Below are 5,757 nucleotides of genomic sequence, written 5' to 3'. Positions count from 1 at the left end.
ACATGGGCGACAGCCTCAAGAACAATTCGTTGGGCAAACTATTGAGCCCCGGAGATTTGTTGTGGCCAACCTGATTCAACGCAGTAATGACCTCACGCTCCGTAACCATCCACTCGCAGCTAGCCGCTCGGGCCGCAGTAAGGCGGGGCGAGCCAGCTAAATAGCTGCCAAACTCCTGGCCACGGAGTCTGGGTAGTTGGGTGAAGCGCTCCTCCAAATGTTGCCAAAACCCATTGCAGATCTCCCGTGCTGACACGAGAGAGCGCCCTTCCAGGTTTTTCACCTCCCGAATGTACCCATCTGAGCCGCGTCTTAGAGCAGCCTTACGCTCAACCGCGTCAACGTTCATGGCTTCGTTGGAGACTCTGTTTAACCTAGCCCTAATTAGTTGACCTTCGTATCGCTCGCTAGCCAAGTGATTAAGGTCCCCCTTAACTAGAGCTAGTTCTAGGGAATCCCCCCTGCCTCGCCCGGGTCAGTCTATAATCTAGGTGCCTTTTGGTCCGAGCCCTAATTAGCACGAGGCGTTGGCCGTATTGGACGCAAAAGTGCCTAATGGTGACCTTAAGCTTAACACACCAGCTACTCCCAGTAACCGCCTCCACTAACTCCCTCTGAATTAGTGTCGTCAGCTGCTCCCGAAAGTCGTCCGACTCCAACAAGGAGACTTTCAGCTTCCAGTAGCCAGCCAACCTAGGTCTATTACCTAATCTCAAATGGGCCAACGCAAGTTTGTGGTCCGAATGACCTAGCCAGTGGAACGTGGGACAAGATAGGAAATCTATATCGCCCCTTCTAATTAACATCCTTCCAAGTATGTACTCGGACCGGCGGCCGAACTAGCATGCCACGTCCACATCTCCCTCCCTGGATGATCCAGCCGGAACCTGTCGACAAGATCGCACGAGGCCATCAGGTCAGACAGGCTGTTGTCACACCGCCCCGACCCACTAACCCCCCGACCTTATCTATCGTGGGGTCCAGGATGGCATTCCAGTCCCCCATTAGCACTACCCGCTCCGGACCCGAAGAGAGAAAAACCCTCCACCCGCCGAAAAAAGGAAACCCTCTCGCTGTGGATGTTAGGCGCATAAACTGCCACGATCCGGAACGCGCCGCTTTTAACAGCAACATCGCCCACGACCAGCCTCCTATGAGCGTCTGCGTGGACAAGTGTAACCGTCGCAGCCAAGGTGCGACTCACTAGCACCGACCCCCCCCCGGCTCTGGAGGCTGCCATATGCTGAGTAAACATCAAAATCGTTTACCAGCACATCGCAGTCCCCAGCTCCAACAAAGTGGGTCTCCTGTAGTGCAGCTACGTCTACCTCAAGGGCCACCAGATCCCTCAGCACGCGAACAGCCTTGCTTCGGGATCTCATGGCCCTAGCATTATAACTGGCTAGGTTCAAGCCCGTGGCCATGTTTCCCTAACTAGTAGTATTCGTCGACTAGGGGTCTGAAGTCCTCGGGGGTCAGTACGTAGAAAGCCTGACCGAGACTGCCCGTGAGCAGGTCGGACGTAAGCCGTTCGTCTCGAGCCAGGCCCCCCACGTCCAAGGGGAACGTCATTTTAAGTGCCCTATAAAAGGAGGGGTGAGCATAAAGTGGGACCCTCCCTTCGCACTGATTAGCTATTTTGCTCAACGATGGGTGCTCCCCGTCAACGATTTTCAGTTCTTTAAAGGCCTTTTTCCCCTCCTCAATCATCCTCCATAGCGCCTTGGCTCTGCCTCCCATGTTCACCCGGACGAAGTTGATAAGCGACGGAGCATCTTGGAAGTTCTTTGGGTTAGTGACCTCTTTCCCGTCGACTTCCTTGAGGGCTTCCAAGTCTCTCATATATTTTTTCTGGCGGCCGTTGAGGTCACTGACCGTATGGCTCAGGTCGGCGGCGCATATCTTCTCCCCGGGCCAGAAAGGGAACTTTCTGGTTCTTTCTTCCCTTGGGGCCGCCGCCGACTTTGTCTGGTCTTGGGATTCTGCTTTGTTTTCCACCTTTTCCGGGTTTTTCACTTCCACGGGAGCTTCCGGTTGCTCCATCTCTGAATCCTGGGTGGTGAACAGGGAAGGGATGGGCTGAATTTCCTCCTGGGGGAGTGTTTCTACAGGAAGTTCAGGACGCTAGTCTTTTTTTCCCCGTTTTTCGGCCTGCTTGTCTTCGCTCCCCTTTCTATCCGAGCCTTAGGAGCTGTCCCTTTGTTTTCTCTTCGTGGTTGTTATCACAACCCTGTTTACAGCCTGTGGAGCCGGCTCTGTCTTCTTTCCTCTCCGTGCCACAACCTTGCTCCACTTGCTGGTTTCAGGTTCCTCCTCCTTCCTCGTCTCTTGTACTTTCCTCTGCCCTGCTTCTTCTGCCTTCCTGGTTGCTTCAGTCGCGGTTTTCTTCAGAGGGCAGAATCTGGCTACGTGACCCGTTTTCTGGCACTGCCAGCATTGAGGTCTTCTGCCCTCCACTATGACAACCATCGACCAGCTCTCGCAAGTTAATTGGGCAGGGATCCCATAGAACTCCTTCCGGTCAGTCTCATTTGGAGCCGGTAGTCCCCGGTCAAGATATTCCTCCGTCCCTTTATGGCCTCAATCGCCCCCACTTCCCCATATTAGGACATGATATCCCCCAGCTGCTCTTCGATTAGGAAGCACGGTACCCCTATTATCATCACAGCTGTTCTCCTCTTGGAGAGGTACTCTGGTCTGATCTTGATGTCTCTCCAAACAAGGTCTCCCCTCGCCAGCTTCTCTGCGTCCTCCTTGGTTGGTAAAAGGACCTCACACATTGCATTGAAACACCGAACTGCATACTGGGTCGTGATTTTCAACTCCCCTAATAGCTCCAGCATGCGGTCCTTGGGGACGCCCTTCAGATCTTTTCCCTTGGCGTCCAGTGTTAACAGGGATACCGATCTTTCCCGGATCTTCGTGAGGGTTTCCGGGACCACCTTGATGTTGTTTCCCTCTACACTTGAAGTATTCGGGGGATCTTGTTTCTTGGGGGTTGGGACCCTAGCTACGCTCTCCCTCTGCGGCTTTTCCACTCCATGCTGCTTCCGCAGTCGTTGTTGGTGCTGGCGGAGTCTTTTGGGCTGCCGGTATGGGGGAATCTGTAATTGCGAGGGCTGGCCACTTCTCCTTTGCCGGCTCCACATTTTCTGATCCCCCCCACCCCAAGGGAGCACCCATCTACTATGAACACATCCAAGCTTTTTTTGTCCGCAGACCTTCTGTTGTCTTCCGGGGGGCTACTTCTCTCCGACTGGGTCTGTTTTGGCGGCAATGATTTTGATGGCGCTGACCCCTCCGAGTCCCACTAGCACTTTACTGGCCGCCTCTTTTTCTTTGCCGCTGTTGCTTTCCAAATATCCTCCTTACCTCCTGGAGTTTGCGTGATATAGTTTCTCCAGGCCTCTACTACGCCTGGGGCGTCCCCCAAGGTGGCAGGAGCAGCAGCCTGCTCCATCTCCATTTGATGGTCCTGAGCCCAACTAGAGCCCGCCGATTCGGAAACCAAGGGGACCTTCGCCCGAGATAAGATGTTGTTTTTAATAGGGGCACCTCAGAACAATTTATACGACCACAAACGGATTTTATACTGTTTTGTAACGAAAGTTAATTAATAAATAGGACTATGACAACGTAACAGCGAAAATAATATTCTCTTGTCATAGCCTTACTAATAAATACCACGGTGGTATTAATTTGGTGGATTTCTGTTGTTTTTTTTTTCGGACTCTTGGAGTGATTCTCTAGACTCCAAAAGAGAGAACATCACGGCGCTATCAATGTAACTCCCCCACCCCCAAAGGAAACAGGTAAGAAAATCTCCAAGCATAAATGTTACCGAAGGCAAGACGTTACTCTTCTGTCTACTCGGATAAGTCTTTTAGTGTTTTACTTATTTTAAAGCGTTTTTTCTTAATTTTGAAACAAAAGTAGTGCCTAGTTCTAAACTTAGAACAAGAAGAAAGACGGAAAGTCTTCGGAGTTTCGGGCGCATCGAGTTTCGGCTTAAATAAACACTTAAAAATAGGGTAGCAGAGTAATTCATTTTCTCTAAAAACGGAAGACGTTTCATTTCATTTCCTTGGGATAAGATTTCATGTTTTCGTTTTTAAATTAATTTCCGCTTCTAAACATAAGTTTGAGACGAATATTTTTAATCGCGGAGGCGGGTAAAGAACCAGTCAATATTACCCATCGAAGTGTGTCATTCATTTGTTAGGATTATTGCATTAGGGTTATTGCATTAGGGTTATTGCATTAGGGTTATTGTTATCTTGCCCCTTTTATTGTTATTACACTTACAAAAACACCAAGCAACATCGTCCTTTATCTTGTAATATTCAATGTTTAGCAAGACCCATCTTTTGAGCCTTTGGTGTGGCTTGGTCTATTTGCGTACACACCGACTATTATTCGAACTGGATCGTTTCAGTTAATACACGTATTTAGAGACAAACTAGCTGCCTTCCCGGTGTTGCCCGATTGTACATTATGCTTATATTTATTTATGCAGATTGCGTATGTATTTTTATAGAATCAGTCCTATATTGATTATTATATATTACGAGGAATAATTTGCCCGGTGGACTAATTCGCACAAAATAAAAAAAAATAAAACGTAAAAAATAATAATGATAATGTCGTTCATCAAATTCCGTCTGTGTTTGTTTACATTATCACGTCAGCTGATATTTGGGCTTGACGATCTTAAAAATAGTTTCTTCTCTTACGGATAAAAAAATAAGAATTTTTTTTACGTTACATCGCCTAAGCGAAATGATAATATGCTTTCTCTTGGACAGTATAACGTTAAATATTCCTCTGTAAAAATTCTTCTGTTTTATCTAAAAGAGGAGAAAGGCTGTTTTTAGGATCGGATTTCTTCGATTTTCAATACTTATCGGCTGAATTTCTGTAGAAAACATATGTAAGAACAACGTGTAAAATTCGCAAGAGATAGGCTCAGCTGTTTTAGAATCTATGAGGAAGAAACTCACACACACGCACGCAAACTGACATTTTCTTATAAAGAGATAAGTGCACATTATTATTGCGCAAAGGATATAAAATATTTATAAAAATATGCTGAGATATAATTTAAATGCAGGCTCCTTCAGTCTTTGGCAAACTATGGACACCCACGTAGGGGTGCCTGTGCGTGAAATTTTTTTGTGGCAGGAGGTGCGCAATCTCCAACCACACCTCTCTTCAGTCGATATTGTTAGATACCAGTGGCAAGTGAAGTGTATGTACAGGACGACTGGAAACAAATGCCGAGATAAGAGGAGAGCACATACAGCGCCTAGAATTCTCAAATGGTCACCCATCTGGTACTAACCAGGCTCAACGTTGCTTAACTTCGGTGATCTGACGAGAACCGGTGTGTCAACGCGATTATGTCGTATATAAAGAACGTATAGAACAACGGAATGATCATAATACGCTCGCATACACGTCACTGTGCGCACTTCATGATTAATCTATAATGTAAATCTCACCTGTTTGTTTAAATGTATGTATGTATGTATGTATGTATGTCTGCCTAAAACTTTCGACAGAGTCGACGGATTTTCACAAGATCGGTATCGTTTTGAAGCACGACTCTTCGGACGACAAATATCGAAACATTGGCTAAAAACATTAATTCCTTCACCTTCAACTGGGCACTTTTTCTACAGGGAGGGGTCACTTTTTTCGCCGATATTTTCGAAAGTCATCCCCTCTTTTCGATTGACTAGCTTTAATTTAAACCTT

The 5,757-nt window shown here is 47.3% G+C and overlaps 1 pseudogene; it reads right to left on the bottom strand.

The window, feature by feature from the left end:
- Window positions 1-5,293: 5,293 nt before the first annotated feature.
- LOC145291852 (5S ribosomal RNA) lies at window positions 5,294-5,410 on the bottom strand (annotated as a pseudogene).
- Window positions 5,411-5,757: the final 347 nt, after the last annotated feature.

Source organism: Euprymna scolopes, chromosome 12 (assembly GCF_053919585.1).
Source record: "Euprymna scolopes isolate OS-2025 chromosome 12, ASM5391958v1, whole genome shotgun sequence".
NCBI classification, from domain to species: Eukaryota; Metazoa; Mollusca; class Cephalopoda; order Sepiida; family Sepiolidae; genus Euprymna; species Euprymna scolopes.
This window is presented reverse-complemented; position numbering and strand designations above follow the sequence as displayed.